This window comes from Dama dama, chromosome 33 (genome assembly GCF_033118175.1).
Source record: "Dama dama isolate Ldn47 chromosome 33, ASM3311817v1, whole genome shotgun sequence".
NCBI lineage: Eukaryota > Metazoa > Chordata > Mammalia > Artiodactyla > Cervidae > Dama > Dama dama.
This window is the reverse complement of record NC_083713.1, coordinates 33,928,910-33,947,819: the sequence shown is the minus strand read 5'-3', so window position 1 is coordinate 33,947,819 and position 18,910 is coordinate 33,928,910. Positions and strand designations below refer to the sequence as shown.

Here is an 18,910-nt window from a genome sequence, read left to right as displayed (position 1 = left end):
CAAGTCTTTCAAGGAAACATAAATGAAGGGTAAGAGTAGCTGAGGACTCTCTACTGTGAAGAAAAGGTTAAAAGAGGATTTGTTACCCTGCCTATTGTAGGATGGGGATGGGGAATGTAACATTTGAGGCCAAAGCAAAGATGGTGGAGATCAATTTTTTTCAGCCAACATTTGACAGTCGGATATGATTGGCTAGACCCAAGGCCTACAACTAGCCCGGTATGAGTCATATGACCCAGTACTGATGAGAGCTGGGGTTAAAAAGAAATAAAAGCATGTTTGTGAAAATGCTTTGTGTCGTGCTAAGCACCTAGGAGAGCGAGCACTGTCATCTGTTTAAAACAAAAGCAGCAGCTTAGACCTTGTAGTGATCTTAGCAAAACACTTCTCCCTTCCCTTAGCTTTCTGGTTGTTAAGGTGGTTCCTTCTCTCAAGGGCATCAGCTTGTGCTAGAGGTCACTGCGGTGTGATGAGAGAGAGAGAGAGCTCTTTCTGGAGCAGACTCAGCTTGCCTTCTTAGCATCTTGTTGCTAGGCAACAGCTCTGCCAGTGAAAGCTCATCTCCCTCTTCAAAGATGGAGTGAGGTCTTGTTGAGGGAAATGCAGTTTGTATAAATTGGGCCATATGCAATCAGTATTTTGCTCTAATCCCCAAAATTGCCTTATTCTATAAGGAAGACAAATAATTCCTACTTAAAATCTTGTTACTTAGCAACCAGATACTATAACTCTTCTCTTTTTGTTGCAAAGCAATATACTTCCTTTTTAATCTTATTGATTTATTTTTACCTTTCCACCCATATGCCTTTCCAAATTGATTTAATGAGATTCAGCAGGGCATTGTTTTGTGGTAGTATTTCCCTAGACTGCTGAATTAATTTCCATTTGAAAAATTACTTCAGATCTGCTGCTTCTAGCCAGCACCTAGCATATTGCTTTTAGTGCATATTACACTACGATAAGATATAATGGGTTGTCAATTCGAAGAGCCAATATTTAAAGAATCGGTTTTTAAGAGGAAGTGTAAATAAGTTAGTGCTATTTGTAGATATCTAAAAAACCTACACGTGGCTTACTAGACTCTAAAATTTCAAAAATCAATATAGAATAATTGCCTTGTTGAGAATTGTGAAATATCCATCAGACCCTAAGAGCCTTTTGTATTAAACTTTCAATATTTCAAATTGTTGGTCAATTTAGAGAGCAAAATTTGCAATTTGCTTTTATTTTCATCTCAAGATAATGTTACAAACTTTTGGAAGCTAGTGGCCAAACTGACATAGCCACATAATTTTTTTTTTTAGTTCTGGAAGATTTCTGAGTTTATAAATAGAGATGTTTTAACTTAAAAGCAAGGTGTTTTAAAATTCTTTTCTAATAATTATTGTGTGAATTAAAAAGAAAGGGTTTATTGCAAGAAAGCCACGTGAGGAGATTGAGAATATGTCTCAAATCCACCTCCTGAAATGTGTAGGGCTTGGGATATTTACGCAAAGAACAGGGTGGCTTGGGGAGTGGGGAAAGATGAATAGAGATAAGAAAAAGGACGTTGGGGCAGAGAGGAAGCGGCTATTTCTACGCTCAGTGCTCGGAACCGTGGGCACTAAGAATGGTTTGTAGCCGGACATCACCGAGGGAGCCCCTTGTTCCCACGTGCACGGAAGAGAAGGCCGGGGAGGACTAAGTGAGCGACAGGCACACGGCGCGCTTGGGTCCGGTGGGGTTGACCCGGAGAGGGTCTGCTGGAAATGATGGCTCTTGTCAGTCTGTGGGAGGACTGTTTAGGAGTCCCTTGAGGAAAGGCCAGAGGATTCCGTTGATGGTGCTGCTGCAGAAAAACAGGGTTGGGGAGGATTCGCTGATTAGAAAAATAAATAAATAAAAATAAAAATTAGCGATCATAAAAAAAAAAAAAAAGAAAAAGGTGAGGTAGTGCTCGCTCTGTGTAGGTGCAGCTAAGCTACCTGCTTCTCCATGGGAAGCATGTTCAGAACATAGTTGCATTAGTATGTTGTAAGGGTGGAGCTTTTGGCCCTCTGATATCAAAAGGCCACTGATCAGATACATGTGCAAGCCTAGTTGAAGGGTCGGTGGTCCCAACCAGTCTCAACTGGTTTGAGCTCAAACTGGACAACAACTGACTCCAAGTTCCTAAAAAACAACTTGAGCAAACTTCTTAAGACACTTGGGTCAGAGACGCTATTTTTAGGGGCAGTAAAGGCATCTTTTTACTAACTGTTTAGGCTCTGCGGTGCTTGGGGGATATGCAAGTTTTCATCTAAACAATTAAAGTGAGCTGAACAGTGAAGGCAGGTTACAGTGTATTGTTTATTGTTGTTAGGTTCCTCAGTCGTGTCCTACTCTTTGCGACCGCATGGACTGCAGCACGCTTCACCATCTCCCGGAGCTTGCTCAAACTCATATCCATCGAGTCAGTGATGCCATCCAACCATCTCGTCCTCTCATCATCCTCCTGCTTTCAATCTTTCCCAACATCAGGGTCTTTTCTAATGAGTCAGCTCTTCACATCACGTGGCCAAAGTACTGGAACTTCAGCTTCAGCATCAGTCCTTCCAATGAATATTCAGTACTGATTTCCTTTAGGATTGATTGATCTGATCTCCTTGCAGTCCAACGGTCTCACGAGTCTTTTGAACACCACAGTTCGAAAGCATCAATTCTTTGGTGCTCAGCCTTCTTTATGGTCCAACTCTCACATCCATACATGACTACTGGAAAAATCATAGCTTTGACTAGACAGACCTTTGTTGGCAAAGTCTCTGCCTTTTAATATGCTGTCTAGGTTTGTCAGAGCTTTTCTTCTAAGGAGCAAGTGTCTTTTAACTTCATGGCTGCAGTCCCTGTCCACAGTGCTTTTGGAGCCCAGGAAAATAAGGTCTGTCACTCTTTCCATTGTTTCTCCATCTATTTGCCGTGAAGTGATGGGATTGGATGCCATGATTGTAGTTTTTTGAATGCTGAGTTTCAAGCCAACTTTTTCACTCTCCTTTTCACCCTCATCAAGAGGCTCTTTAGTTCCTCTTCATTTTCTGCCGTAAGGGTGGTGTTATCTGCATATCTGAAGTTATTGATATTCCTCCCAGCAATCTTGACTCCAGTTTGTGCTTTATCCAGCCCAGCATTTCGCATGATGTACTCTGCATATAAGTTAAATCAGCAGAGTGACAATATACAGCCTTAGCATACTCCTTTCCCAATTTGGAACCAATCCATTGTTTCATGTCCAGTTCTAACTGTTGCTTCTTGACCTGCATGCAGGTATCTCAGGAGACAGGTAAAGTGGTCTGATATTCCCATCTCTTGAAGAATTTTCCACAGTTTGTTGTGATTCACAGAGTCAGTGGCTTTGGCATGGTCAATGAAGCGGAAGTAGATGTTTTTCTGGAATTCTCTTGCTTTTTCTATGATCCAGTGATTGTTGGCAATTTGATGTCTGGTTCCTCTGCCTTTTCTAAATCCAGCTTGAACATCTGAAATTTCTCAGTTCATGTACTGTTGAAGCCTCACTTGAAGAATTTTGAGCATACTTTGCCAGCCTGTGTGATGAGTGTAATTGTGTGGTAGTTTGAACATTCTTTGGCATTGCTTTTCTTTGGGATTGGAATGAAAATTGACCTTTTCCAGTCCTGTTGCCAACTGCTGAGTTTTCCAAATTTGCCACCATATTGAGTGCAGCACTTTAACAGCATCATTGTTTTGGATTTGAAATAGTTCAGCTGGAATTCCATCACCTTCACTAGTTTTGTTCATAGTGATATTTCCTAAGGCCCATTCGAAGCTTGATAATCCAGGACTACACACTCTAGGATGTCTGGCTCTAGGTGAGTGATCACACCATTGTGGTTATCTGGGTCATTAAGATCTTTTGTGTCTAGTTCTTCTATCTCTTCTTGCCACCTCTTAATATCTTCTTCTTCTGTCAGGTTCATTCCATTTCTGTCCTTTATTGTGCACATCTTTGCATGAAATGTTTCCTTGGTATCTCTAATTATCTTGAAGAAATCTCTAGTCTTTCCCATTCTACTGTTTTCCTCTATTTCTTTGCACTGATCACTTAGGAAGGCTTTCTTATCTCTCCTTGCTATTCTTTGAAACTCTGCATTCAGATGGGTATATCCTTCCTTTTTTCCTTTGCCTTTCACTTCTCTTCATTTCTCAGCTATTTGTAAGGCCTCCTCAGACAACCATTTTGCCTTTTTGCCTTTCTTTTTCTTGGGGATGGTTTTGATCACCGCCTCCTGTACAATGTTATGAACCTCTGTCCATAGTTCCTCAGGCACTCTGTCTGTCAGGTCTAATCCCTTGAATCTATTTGTCGCTTCCACTGTATAATCGTACAGGATTAGATTTAGCCATACCTGACTGGCCTAGTGGTTTTCCCTACTTTCTTCAGTTTAAGTCTAAATTTTGCAATAAGGAGTTCATGATCTGAACCACAGTCAGCTCCTGGTATTTTTACTGACTGTATAGAGCTACTCCATCTTCACCTGCAAAGAATATAATCAGTCTGATTTTGGTTTTGACAATCTGGTGACATCCATGTGTATCGTCTCCTGTGTTGTCTCTTGTGCTGTTTATTTTTTATTAGGCAAGTTATAGTTTAATGGATCTAACTGATGACTACCCTCAGTTTCAGTTTGACACTTGATTGCCACCCAGCATGAATAATTCTGATTAGAAGTTGGAAAACTTGAATCCTTGAGTGAGTTTAGTGAGGTTGAAAGGTTTTTCTGTGCCGTTTAACTTTTCAATTTTTTCCTCCCCTTTTTTACCCTCTTCCTCTTTCCCTCCCTCCCTCTCCATTTCCTTCCTTCCTTCTCCCTCCTTCTGTCCCTTCCTTTCTTCTCTTCCTATCCTTCTTGCTTCATGTGTCAGTCCACTTATCATTTGTTGATCTTCTTCTCTTTTAACATTTTTTGCTCATGATGGAACTCTACCTTGAACCAGACTAATCATAAAAAGGGTTTGTTCGCCATAGAGATGAACAGCCCCATGTTAGGGTCTGCAGTGCCATCAGAATGCTTTTTCTCCCTCTCTCAGTTCTGCTTCTCTCACTGTGCTCTTAAACTAAGTTTATCTGTTCCCATGACTTTTGTTAGCTTCCTGGACCATATGTTCCTAGTTTAAACAGAAAGGGAAGACCTCCAATTTACCAATATTTTTATCCTAGGAAAGGACCAAAGAAGGTAATCTTGAGTCACATACTTACTAGAAAACCAAATCGTGTGGCCATAAAAGTAGAGAAATGAAAGAAAACAACAGCTCCAAATGTTTGAAAAGAAGGAGTGTTTGGGGGGAAGATGATGGTGCTGTTGATTTCAAGGAGAGGAGTGTTAAGCAAAGAAAACTAAAAATAATCACTACCCCATCATTTGCCATGTACTTCAGGAAAAAAGATTGGTTAGATATACTCTTGGATTATTAAAAGCTCAACAGCTAATGGGATAGCAGGTTTGTAAGCTGATACTTTTAAAGCAATGTTACTAATACAACAATTAAAGCTTTCACAGGGTTCTCTAGGATCTTAGAGAAGGTGAACCAGCTTGCCTAGGAATACTGAGCTGCAAAGTGAGAAGAACTATCCTTGGTGAGCTGTGGAGATGGTTGTTACCAAGGACACTACACCTTTGCAATGATACTTATATTTATATTTTCAGTCTTGAATAGTGTGTAAGAAAATGCCAGGTTAACAAAGGAAGCAGACATTAAGGCAAATGAAACAGCAAAGACAAGAAGAACATGGTGCATTTATGAAATGTTAGCCATTCAGTATGAATCAAGCAATGAGTAAATACTGGGACTTGCTGGGAGATGTTGGCATAAAGAAGCAGGAACAGGATCACAAAGGGCCTTTGGGGCTGTGATAAAGTGTTCAGTTTATCTTGTATGTGAAAAAGAACCCTGAGAGATTTTAGAGACAGGGAGAGTTAGTCACTCAGTCATGTCTAACTCTTTGTGACCCTGTGGACTGTAGCCCACCAGGCTTCTCTGTCCATGGAATTCTCCAGGCAAGAAGACTCCTCCAGGGAATCTTTCCAACCAAGGGATCGAATCAGGTCTCCCTCATTGCAGGTGTTTTCTTTACCATCTGAGTCACCAGGGAAGCCTATGAATACTGGAGTGGGTAGCCTAACCCTTCTCCAGGGAATCTTCAGGTAAGTAAACATTATTGTGGAACAATATTTAAAATGAAAATGGAAAAGACATTGGAGTCCTCATTTTAAACCTGCCTCGGAGTATGTATGTGGAAGTGGACCCCACAGTACAGACACCTAAATAATTATTGGTTTAAATTACTGCCTCCAATCTTTTCAAGATGCTGCAAACATAGAAACTATTAATATTTACACAGAAAACACTTGGCTTTAGGAAGGTGTTTCTAGCCAGGGTTACCAGCCAGGAGTCCTGGGTCCTCTAGGCCTTCATCTATCAGCCGTGAAGGATGAAGAGATAGAGCCATCTCCTCAGACAGTAACCTACTTGCTGCACACTACAGTAGTTGAGAAACTCTAGTGCAGAGATCTGCCTTGGCGCGGGGACATGGTTTATCTAGAGTAGCAGTCACTTGTTTGACAGGAAGTAGAAATAGTGATAAAGTCATTGATGGCAGTAAATTGAGATGGGAAATGTTCAACCCCTTAAAACCTTTCAAGATGTCTTATTCGGTGTTCTTTATTCTTTTTAATTAAAAAAATGTATTTTTCATGAAGTTCGCTACATATGAACCTTCAAGTTGTAAACTTTCAAAGATGTGAACTTGCATTCCATCAGCCTTAGGCATGAGCGTAACTGCAGCTTGCCCTCCATCTCCTATTGCGGATGACCCTTCAGCTCTACGATGTCTCAGCTCCTCTCCCACCTCCAGTCAGTGACCCCTCTTGCCTGTTCACTTGATGCCAGCCCCTGTGAACCAGCTGTTGTCATGTGCTACAGTATTTTTCCAGGGTACGTTAAGTAAGATTAAAAATGTTTTCTTAGTTTTTTGGTCTTTTTTTCAGGAATGTATTATTTGTGTGAAAAGTAAACCTATTACAGTACAATACTATATAGCCTTATGATACAATACTATACAATACAATACAATACTATTTAGCCAATGCTAACGTCCATTTAGTTGGATACCTAGGCTAACTTTGTTGGACTTACGAACAGATTGGACTTACAAATGCACTCTCAGAAAGGAACTCTTTCATATGTAGGGAATTTACTGTATTTTTCTTGGCACTTTACTGAATCAACAGGGAATTTTATAAAGACAAAGTTCTTTAGGAAACACAGATGATTGCGTCTCCCTTACCAGAGCACACGCTCGCTAGCGTTTCCTTCTCCAGCAGAAGAGCAGCACCGTCCTCTGTCACCACAGCAGGAACTGGATGGGGTAGAAAGAGGGCCTTAGAGAAAGTACGGGGCTAGACTCAGACCCTGAAGCTAGGTGAAGGCACCGGCACCCTTTGCTAGGACAAAGCTCTACATGGTGCCCTACCCTGCTAGTGGCAGAAGTGGAATTGGGGATCTGGTGTAGGGGTATCAGGAGAAGCCTGTGTCCTGTTAAGTACATTCAGCTGAAAAAAATATATGGAAGTAAAACGTGTGAATAATACAAATGCATCACTGTAATGGGCACTTTTTAATATAATCTTACCCGTTACCATTTCTAGTTTAAGTATGTACCATCATTACCTCCCTACTGTGATTTTATTTTTCATTGTGCCATTATTTTTCAGACATTGTAAATAGTACACCCATCTTACACATCAAACAGAGATATAGTCAGAGAAATGTTCCACACAAATAGGTCTTTGAACTAAACTCAGATGTTTGCATTTACTATGCTGTTTAAAATTCATTTATTCAGTTTCTAAGCCTGTTTGGTGTAGTGGTACAGATATGAAATTTGTCAGTTTTCTAAAGCAGAGCCAGAGAAGTTCTGAATTTATGATGTTTATAATATTTTTACTGGCAATAGATATGCATCAGTAAGCACATTACAAAAGCCATTTGAATTTTTTTGTTCCATTTACCTATTAGAAAGATTATATCTCTTGACCACAATTAACCTATGAGCTTTTCTCTGCTCTTTTTCTTTTTTTTTCTTTTTTTAAAAAACAATTTACTTATATACCAATCCATTTAATTAAAAGAAAAGAGAATTAAACCTTTATCATAGGATTATTATCACAATTTATGTCATATTTGGTTCAGGTACTAGGAACTCAATTAGTGGAAGCTTCATGTTAGTGAAATGAAAAGTTGGAGAAAATGCTTCCACCTTCCCAGTGTCGTACCACATAAGAATAGTATTAGGAAATAAGGATCTTTACATAATGCATCATGATACTCAAGTTTCACTTGATTTGTAAAAGGAGATTTCATCACAGGATCATTAGAATGTCAGTGCTATACGTGCAGATGAATTAGAAAAAATACAGTTATTTGAGGGGGCTTCCACAGTGACTCAGCGGTAAAGAATCTGTCTGCAATGCCGGAGCTGCAGAGACGGGGATTTGATCTCTGGGTCGGGAAGATGCCCTGGAGGAGGGCATGGCAGTCCACTCCAGTATTCTTGGCTGGAGAACCCTGTGGACAGAGGAGCCTGGCAGGCTCCAGTCCATGGAGTTGTGAAGAGTCAGAAATGACTGAAGCAACTTAGCGTGCATGCACAGTTATTTGAGAAGTAGCATGTAGACTGAATTATAGGGAGCCTGGAAAGGAAATGACAGTAGCTGATAGCACAGTGCCTCTGATTATGATGAACCTTTAAATTGAATTTGTTTTGGAATCTGCCTACTTTATGTTGCTAATGCAAATTTTTTACTTGTAATGGCAGAGATGAAAATGTCCAGTTAGATCATCTCCTGCCAATGCAAAATAGATTTCTGAGTTATGAGGGCTCTGCTATAACACTGTTGGATCAAACTCAATAATGTTGGGAAAATATATCCTAATGTTAAAGGTAGTTATTCTGATTTGACTGTCCTGTTAAAAAGCAGCAGTAGAGTTGAATATCACCATTATGATTTTCAGATAACCCAGTTGCATAGGAGGTGACTCAGCAGAAGTGTCAAAACCGAAAGCAGCCTGTTATGTCTGATGAACTGCCTGTCCAACGCGCAGAGAGCTTCACTGATCTTTGATGCTATTTAGGTTGATATGTAAATTTTCTATCCCAGCATTTTCAAAGAGTCACTATGCAGCAACAGTAAAGATCAAAAGCAGTGCTAGTTGTTATTCTACTGAACTTCAAAGACTCATTGAAAATCCTGAAGAAAGTTAAGGGAAGTGTATTTTATATTTAATACCAGAAACTCATGAAAAATGTAAGGCATAATGTCTTGGCTGAAGTAGGGATATTCTAGTAGCTTTGTTTTAAAATTTCTCCAGCTAGTTCTCACCGCAGCCTCTCATGACTTCTCAAAACCTATGGAGATGCAGATAAATGGGAATTCTCACAATGCAACTGCAGTCTGAAGCTGAAACTTAACCTATTTGTCAAAATCTGAGACAAGTTTTAAATAACTTTAAGAACCATAGATGAGATTTTTAAGGTGCAGATAATATACTTTTGGAGAAGGGAATGGCAACCCACTTCAGTATTCTTGCCTGGAGAATTCCATGGGCAGAGGAGCCTGGTGGGCTACAGTCCACGGGGTCGCAAAGAGGTGGACACAACCTAGCGACTGAACAACACAGTGAACAACGGGTTTCTCTCGTGGCTCAGATGGTAAAGAATCCACCTAATGCAGAAGATGTGGTTTCCACTCCTGGGTTGGGGAGATTCCCTGGAGAAGGAAATGACAACCTACTCCAGTATTCTTGCCTGGAGAATTCCATGGACAGAGGAGCTGGTGGACTACAGTCTCTGGGGCCCCACAGAGTTGGACACGACTGAGTGACTAACTCTCACACAGTAATGGGAACAACAGTGAGTAGCTCTCTCAGAATGTAGAAGAAAGAGGCAAAATGAGGAGAAAAGTCAAATCAAATCTTTATGAAGAGTCAAAAATGGAGAGTCAGCCTTAAAATTACACACGTTCTGAGGAGGAGACTTGAACAATCAGAAGTACCAAAGATAATTGATGAAAAATGTCATCAGATGATAATGCTGGTTGAAAGAGTTCTCTCTATATATTCCAGACAAAATCAGTATTAAGAAATGTATAGGTAGGCACATCTTGGTAATTAAAAGTATTCAAGTAGAGTTATAAAATATTCAAAATCATTGAGGTTGTAAAAAATAACTTCTTTGTAACAAGATAAAAATCCTGATGGCATCCGATGACTCCTCTGCTTTATAGAAAGACTCCTCTGCTATGTAGGAAGATAATGAAACCAGCAGTTGGTACTAATTTTCCATAAAATTTATAAGGAAAAATGTTACAATTCAAGGATTTTATATAGAACCAATTCTTTTATGAATAAAGACAGTAAAAGTAATTCTTACATTAGCAAATTCTCAGAAACCTCCTTATCTGTATATTTTTAAAGTAACATGAAAGTATACATTAGTGAACCAAAAGACAAAAATTACAAATTCAAACATGAAATGTCATATAAAAAGTATTTAGGGCCCTGCCCTTACTTTCTATGAACCTCAAATTTAGTAATCTCATGGAATTAAGTGTTTACAGGTGAATTTGGAATCCAGGTTACCACCTTAGCTTTTCCATATTTCTACCAGCTCTTTACAACCCCTTTGTAGCAACAAGAATTCTTAAGTTCTTCCAACATTCTTTGACAACTGGTTCAGAAAACCTGTTTTAACAACACAGTTTAACCACACTGAAAGCAAACTGTCTTGGTTAAGGCCAGTTGCTGGAAAGTTGTTTACATGAGAAAGTTACCTACCCTATCTGTGCCTTAGTTTCCTTATCTGTAAAATGGAAGCAAAAATAGTACCTGTGTTATAGAGTTATAAGAATCAATATATATTGATGTTCATTATTATTATTTCATCTTTTGGAGTAATACTTTCTATTATGTATTTTGCATGTGTACATTGGAGAAATGAATAAAAAGCAACAATCTTCTCTGATGGAAATAGAATATAGTATACATATACTGCTTATACGGTGTAATACAAACAGGTGTAACATGAATTCTTCTCAGCCACTTTTAGTAGTGTGAATTTTCACAAGTTGCGGAGTCTCTCTGAGCCTTGAATGTTTTCGTCTATTTAATGGGGTAAATAATATTTAAGGTAGAGTTAGGGTGTCCAGCACATCCTGCTTTGCTCTGAATGTTTCCAGGTTCTATACCTGAAGTTCCACCTTCAGAAAACTACTCAGTCCAGACAAACTGAGACCAGTGGTTACTTTATTATAGGGTTGTTAAGATCTCACACATGCTTAGAATAGGATCTTAAAACATAAGTATTCAATAAATATTTTCCATTATTTATATACTGTTTGTAGTAAATCTTCAAAATCTAGTGTGTATCTTACACTTACAGGACATAATTTATACCCACCATGTTTTAAGTGGTCAGTAGCCACAGATGGCTAGTGGCTACCATGTTGGACAATATAACTTCATACTAATGCTAGAATGAGTTGAAGAAGATAGGTACCTCCTCCAGATTGGGTTCTTTTCTTTCTACCAAGAGGATGATAGTTTCTCATCTAATTTATTTCACATACTCAGAATCTATAAGTTCTCTTGTGAAGTCAGATATTGTAGTTACATGGTGAAATAAAAGGATGTTAGTTTATCTCTGATTCGGGATTATCCACAATGTTGATAAATAAAGTGATACATTTGAAAGATTTTATTCAACTACATTCTGAGAGGAACCAGGCCAAAATGCATTAAGCCAGGAAAATCTGTGGTTTATTCTATTTTACTGTTCACTTATTTCTACATGGTTTAAACTTAGCCACATTATTCTGGGCTAGAGAGCAGCTTGAGTATTTGGGAGTTTTTGGTCTGAAAATAATTTTTTCCTAAGAAAGTATTAATCAAAATAAGAAATACAAAACAGTGGTAGCTAAAGTTTAATGCTTCCAAATTTTTGTATCAGTTGTCTCCACCCCAGACAACTATGAACAGGTCGTAAGAGATATTTGTTTTGTTACCCTAATGGATTTCAGAAACTTTTAAGGCTTTTCTCAGCCACTGCTAAATTTTAGATGCTCTGCCTTAGTCTTATGGACCCCACATAGATTATACAGTCATCAATATCATAATTAAAAAATGAAATGAAGGCAATTAGATTTTATCTTCCTCTGACACTGAGTCCTATTAGAAAATGAAAATAAAATAGCAATAACCTTTAAAAAGATTTCTTAATATCCTCTAACTACACCCATTAAATGAAACTAGGAAAAGTAGCTCAAACTAGACTCAGCTTTTTCTTCATATTTCTGGACTTGAGTAGTAAAAACCAATCCAAAATCTATTCTCTGGTTATTTCAGAAAAAATCTAGAAGGGAGATGTTGAGACTATCTGGCCCACGGTGGCAAGCTCCATCTCAGATGCCAACCTTAATTGATTATTAGTGGCTGTATGTAAGGCTGTGCTAAGAACTGTGAGATCTGCTCCAGCTCTCTGTAAAGGATGACTAAAGTGAGAGGACATATGGGCATCCTTACCTTTCATTAACAGCAATCCTCACAGAAAGGGAGCTTCTTGCCCAGTAGGGGAAAGGTGAGAGAGGTGCGATCATTATCTCAGCAGACTGTCTGGAGCTGCAGGCAGTATTGTGTGAAAAACTGGGTCAGCCGGCTGCTACGTCTAAAGGAGAATTTTGCTATTGAAATTCTACAAAAATGGGTAGAATCCTGGTGCAAATGCCATTATTAAGGGAAGCTGCTTGCCTGAGCTGACTGTATGTGCCAACATGTTTGTTTAGTGGTCACCACTGGGCATTAGCAGAGTGTGGAGTGATAATAACAAAAGATAAATTTTAAAAAGTGGAAATCTGTTAAAATACGCATGGAAAAGGCAAAGCAAAACATTCTAAAAATAATTTTTTACCTGCATTTTACTGGAGAGTAGTTTATATTTGGATCTTCTTACAAAGAGATATTTTTTAATGTGTAATTATAGACTGTAAGAACTAGAAGTAATTTTGCTAAATTCAACCTCATTGTTTAACAAATGCATAAATGTTCCAAGGAAGGTGAGAGAGCTCTGAGGTCCAGGAGTTTATGTGTATTAGAACTGTGTCCAGAAGGGGTATTTGATTTTAGTAAGGGCTCAGGATCTGAGCATCAGAGACCTGCTGTGCCATGCCTAGTCACCCAGTTGTATCTGACTCTTTGCGACCCCATGGACTGTGGCCCACCTGGCTCCTCTGTCCATGGGGATTCACCAGGCAAGAATACTGGAGTGGGTAGCCATGCCTTCCTCCAGGCGATCTTCCCAACCCAGAAATCGAACCAGAGTCTCTTGCATTGCAGGCAGACTCTCTATTAGCCGAGCTACCCAGGAAGCTCAGAGACCTACTAGGATCCCTTAAAGATTATTTATTTCATTTTACTTCTCATGGATAGAGGTTTCCTAAAATTGTTTTGAACAGGTAGCTTTTTATTGTCTTCAAAGAGCCCTATTATATTTTGTTATTTCCAACACCTAAATATAAAAGGGAAATAATTTTTTAATCTTCCCCATCTTCCACTTCACTCCTTTCCTTTAACCACTTTTTTAAGAGAAGATAATCTAGTAATATCTTTCTCATCTATTACCTCACCTTTTTAAACATATAAATAATTTCAATAAAGTCATGTTTTAGGTAAAGAAAATCCACAGCTAATAAAAATTATCTGTAATATATAGTTTAGAGCTCTCTTTAGTCTATTGCACTTAATGTCTAGTGACTGGATGACTCAGTGAGGGGAAAAAAACCAACATTAGTTATAATTATATGTAAAATTTAGTTTGGGGAGTGTTATAAAATGTCTTGCTGTTAGCGAAAAGATAATATGTTTATTTATTCGCTAAATATTTTGTTCTAGATACTGGGTATAGTGAAAAGTTGAACACCAAATGCCCATAAGATCCTCCTATTTCAAGGGTAGAAATGCACAATTAAAATGTAAAAATGGTATAATTTTATAAACAATGTAGATAAAATGCTATTGCATACAGACAATATAGTCCAGGAAGACCTCATGGATGAAATGACATTTGAGGTTTTTGAGAATTTGCAGGGCAGACAAGACAGGGCATCAGTAAAAGCAGAGACATAATGCTCTGTTCCACTTTGAAGGAACCGTGGGTAGCCCAGAATGACTAAAGTTCAGGGTGTATGGGATGAGGTGACAGATGATTCTAGAAAAGTGTATTGTACACTGGAAATGTATGCTTAAGACATGGAGAGTGGTCATTTTTTTAAGCCTGGGAAGTGGTATAATGAGATCTGTGTTTACAAAGAGAGCACTCATGGCCGCATGCAGGGTAGATTGGAAAGGAGAAACTACAGCTGCTGGGAACTGAAGCCAGGAGATTTAAGGTACAAGGTGTTACTCAGGAGAGGGGCCTCATGGTCTCTCATATAAGCTTCATTCTCTCTTGTTCTCTTTCTACTGAGTCACTTTACATATATATCATTTTGATTCCTTAAGACAGACTACAAGACTTGTCATGATGTGGCCCCTGTCTGCCTTTCAAGTCTTGACCCACCTTGCTCTTCCCATTTCTTAACAAACTCCAATGAGCTGTGTGTCCTTCCATTTTACTCATATTACAAACTCCTTCCAGTCTCAACATCTAGTGACTCCTGCCTCAACTGTTTACTCTCCCCCTTGACCAGGCCAACTAATGCTTTTATTGAGTATATCATTGCATTACAATGTTGTGTTGATTTCTGCTGTATAATGAAGTGAATGAATTATATATACACATGTGTGCCCTCCCTCTTGGGGCTCCCACCCCCATCTCCCATCCCATCTATGTCACCACAGCCTGAGCTCCCTGTTAGGCTATTTTTTATGTTGTAGCTTGGAGTTACTTCCTTGAAGGATTCCTCTCCTATAGTCCTTTCTCTCAAAATACACAAGCACTTGTGCACAAACATATATACCCTCATCCTTGTATGTTCCTCCTTGTTCTCTCCTTCAGAGTGAGGCTGTATAAAAAGAAAGCCTAGCCTAGACTTGGAAAATAATTACTCATGCAATTGTGTGCTCATTGTCCATCTCCTTCACCCGGAAAGGTTTTAGATTCTGTTTATGTTTTCAGGGCCTTATGTGCTCAGTAAATATTTTTGAATAATTGAACATGGTTATTCATCTATGGACTACACAACATTATTGCTCAGCACCAAAGTCTTTGTATCTGTGAGAGAGTAAGAGGGAGAGAGAAGAGAAAGGTTCTGATTGATTTAGTCATCCTTCCATCAGCTTTTTTTTTACCTGAGGTTGAAGGTGGCAAGATTATTCAGTGTGTGATGCTCACTCAGCAGGAGCTGTGAGCACTGGCAGATTTCATAACACTGGGCATAACATGGCAGATACCCCAAAGTATATTTAATATGTTAGTAACCAGATAAGAGGAGGTGAGAAATTTATATATGGATATGCAGAGGACATTTAAGAACAGAAAGCAAACTATACAGATGGAGAATGACTGACCAGGCGAAAAAGTAGGCTCAAAATTATTTGGATTCTATTCACTGACTAGCTGTGAGTCAATAATATAATGCTGTCATTTGAAATATGTTAATAAGAGGATATTATGTAACTCTCTCCCATACTGGTCATTTGTCATAATGCATTGGTTCTGAGCTTCTCTCCTTTACCTACGAATGGTAGAAGAGGAGAAGACTAGTGTGAAGGAGAATAACAGAAATTAACACTGTGAAAACTGGACTTATTAGAATAACCCAGAGAGAAGAATATTGAGGAAATATTGTTTTGATTTAAAAAATGTTCTTGGCCATAAAATATTAATCTAACTTTTAATTACTACTCAGGAACAAGAAGGAATAAGGTTGTTGTTAAGTTGCTAAGTTGTGTCTGACTCTTTGCGACCCTATGAACTACAGCACGCCAGATTTCTCTGTCCATCACTCTCTCCCTGAGTTTCTTCAAATGCATGTCCATTGAGTCAGTGATGCTATCCAACCATCTCATCCTCTGTTGCCCCCTTTTCCTCTTGCCCTCAATTTTTCCCAGCATCAGGGTCTTTTACAATAAGTCAGTTCTTTGCATCAGGTGGCCAAAGTATTGGAGCTTCAGCTTTAGTATCAGTCCTTCCAATGAATATTCAGGGTTGATTTCCTTTAGGATTGACTGGTTTGATCTCTTTGCAGTTCAAGGGACTCTCAAAGAGTCTTCTCCAACATCACAGTTCAAAAGCATTAATTCTTCAGTGCTCAGCCTTCTTTATGGTCCAACTCTCATATCCATACATGACTACTGAAAAAACCATAGCTTTGACTATGTGGACCTTTGTCAGCAAAGTGATATCTCTGCTTTTTAAAACTCTGTCTAGGTTTGACATAGCTATTCTTCCAAGGAGCAAGTGTCTTTCAATTTTGTGGCTGCAGTCACTGTCTGCATTGATTTTGGAACCCAAGCAAATGAAATCTGACACTTTCTACATTTTCCCCATCTGTTTGCCTTGAAGTGATGGGACTGGATGCCCTGATCTTAGTTTTTTGATTGTTGAGTTTTAAGTCAGTTTTCTTACTGTCCTCTTTCACCTTCATCAAGAGGCTCTTTGGTTCTTCTTCACTTTCTGCCATTAAAGTGGTATCACGTATCTGAGATTGTTGATATTTCTCCCAGCAATCTTGATTCTGGCTTGTGATTCATCTAGCCCTGCATTTTGCTAATAAGGTTAAGTCATTACAATTATTAACAAGGTCATAATCATTTGGAGGGCTTTCCTTAATGGCTCAGTGGGTAAAGAAACCTCCTACAATGCAGGAGCCATGAGAGACGTGGGTGCGATCCCTGGGTCAGGAAGATACCTTGGAGGAGGAAATGGCAACCTACTCCATTATTCCTGCCTGAAAAATCCCATGGACAAAGGAGCCTGACTGGCTATACAGTCCATGGGGTCTGAAAGAGTCAGACAGGACTGAGCAACTAAGCGCATAACACAAGGTCCCTATTCTGCTTTCACTGTTATTGCCGCAGTGCCTCACAAGTGCGTGCATGCGTGCTCAGCCACTTCAGTCGTGTCTGACTCTTTCCAAGAATCATTGCAGTTATTGATTGTCTCTTACCTCTTCTGCATTGGCAGGCAGGCACCTGGGAAGCCGAATGCCTAACATAGTTTTTGGCAAATAGGGAATTCTGAATTATAAGTTGAGTGAATGAGTGAAGGTGTTAGTTATTTAGTGCTCATATATATACCCTTCTGCAGAAATAATACCAAACAAATTTGTTGATATCTGAATATTTATAATATAAGGAACTGTCCTAGGATATTTATATGTATAAACACATGAATTTGTATAAAATTTATTTGAAACATCAGTTTTAGAATTATTCGGATATGGTGTGGCCAGCAGATCAGGGGGTGACTATCATTGAGAAGATAGATTGTTACTCACAGTTCCCAAGAAGGGCGGGGGTTCATCATATCACTCAGGATCATAGGGACAGCACCTGGGTCAGTCAGGGGGCAAACAGGTTAAGGAGAAAGGAAGTGCAAAAGGCTTCATTGTGATTTTCACCAGAAGGAATGGACGAGGCAGGATAAACTAAGAAGGTTTAGGATTGGATAGTTTGAATAGTTTCAGCAAGCTTGGGGCTATAGGAGTGGTTTCTAGTTGTTCAGCACTCAGTCCTTCAGTGATTTAGGGTAGACAGTGCCCTCAATTATGCTTGTGTATTCAGTCGTGTCCAAATCATTGCAACCCCATGGAGCCCGCCAGGCTCCTCTGTTTGGAATTTCCCAGGCAAGAATACTGGAGTGGGTTGCCATTTCCTACTCTAGGGGATCTTCCTGGCCCAGGGATCAACCCATGTCTCCTGCATTGGCAGGCAGATTCTTTACCACTGAGCCACCTGGGAAGCCTCTTTGACTATGGGAGCCTGATAAAAGAAGCTGGGTGCAAGTATGTACTCTGGGCGGGTATGGGCTATGATATGCATATCAGAGTTGTGTTCACAGGTAAGCTGTTTGGTATCTTTAAAAATTAGCTAACCCTGGGAGGCTCAGTCCCCACTTGGGTCCACAAAGTCCCCAGATGTCAAACCATCATAAAATAACAGGAAAAGGAAACCCCATGATTAAGTCACAACCTCCTGAGGTAAAAATTGCTATGCAAAATTTCAGATGAACATGGAGGCATGGAGAGGTTAAGTAACTTTCTCAAGGGAACACAACTAGTAAATGATCAAGCTGGATTCAAACCAGATAGTATAGCTTCAGAGATTCAGTTTTTTAATGTCATGTCAATACTATACCTCCCATGTACATAATCAGCAATTATCAAGTGAGACAAAAAAGAAAGTGTAATAAAAGTACACACAGAACCAAACAACCAAAAGCTGAGCTAATAAAATCATGAGTATAAATGTGTTTAATCAGTGATTAACATTTTGGTGAGAGATGGATAGGTCATTAGATCAGGGAGAACTTTTATTCATACTTTTTTCTTACAAGAAAGACTTCACAGATGATAGGTTTTTGTTTGCTTTTAAAATGAGAAAAAAGAGGGACACAGTTTAAAGGCTACATTTCCATATTCTATATTATTTACTCTATTGAATTGTGATTTTTAAAAATGAGTTTCTTTGTTAGACATTGGCCATGTACGGCAGAGACTTTTTAGTATCTTCCTAATACCTGCCATTCTCATTGTACCAGAATGTGTTAAATATGGAAATTCTCGTGGTAGAATAGTTGCATGGATAGATAGATGATGACATATGATAAATGCATATGATAGATAGATACAAAGTACGGGACTTTTGAAGACAATGACCTGCCCTG

The 18,910-nt window shown here is 39.1% G+C and overlaps 1 long non-coding RNA gene and 1 other non-coding gene across 3 annotated transcripts in view; both read left to right on the top strand.

The window, feature by feature from the left end:
- Window positions 1-18,910, top strand: part of LOC133051132 (uncharacterized) — a 106,428-nt gene that overhangs the window by 54,719 nt on the left and 32,799 nt on the right. The window lies entirely within an intron of this gene.
- LOC133051357 (small nucleolar RNA SNORA43) lies at window positions 1,502-1,630 on the top strand. Its single transcript, XR_009691854.1, has one exon. It is a non-coding gene; the product is annotated as a small nucleolar RNA SNORA43 (small nucleolar RNA).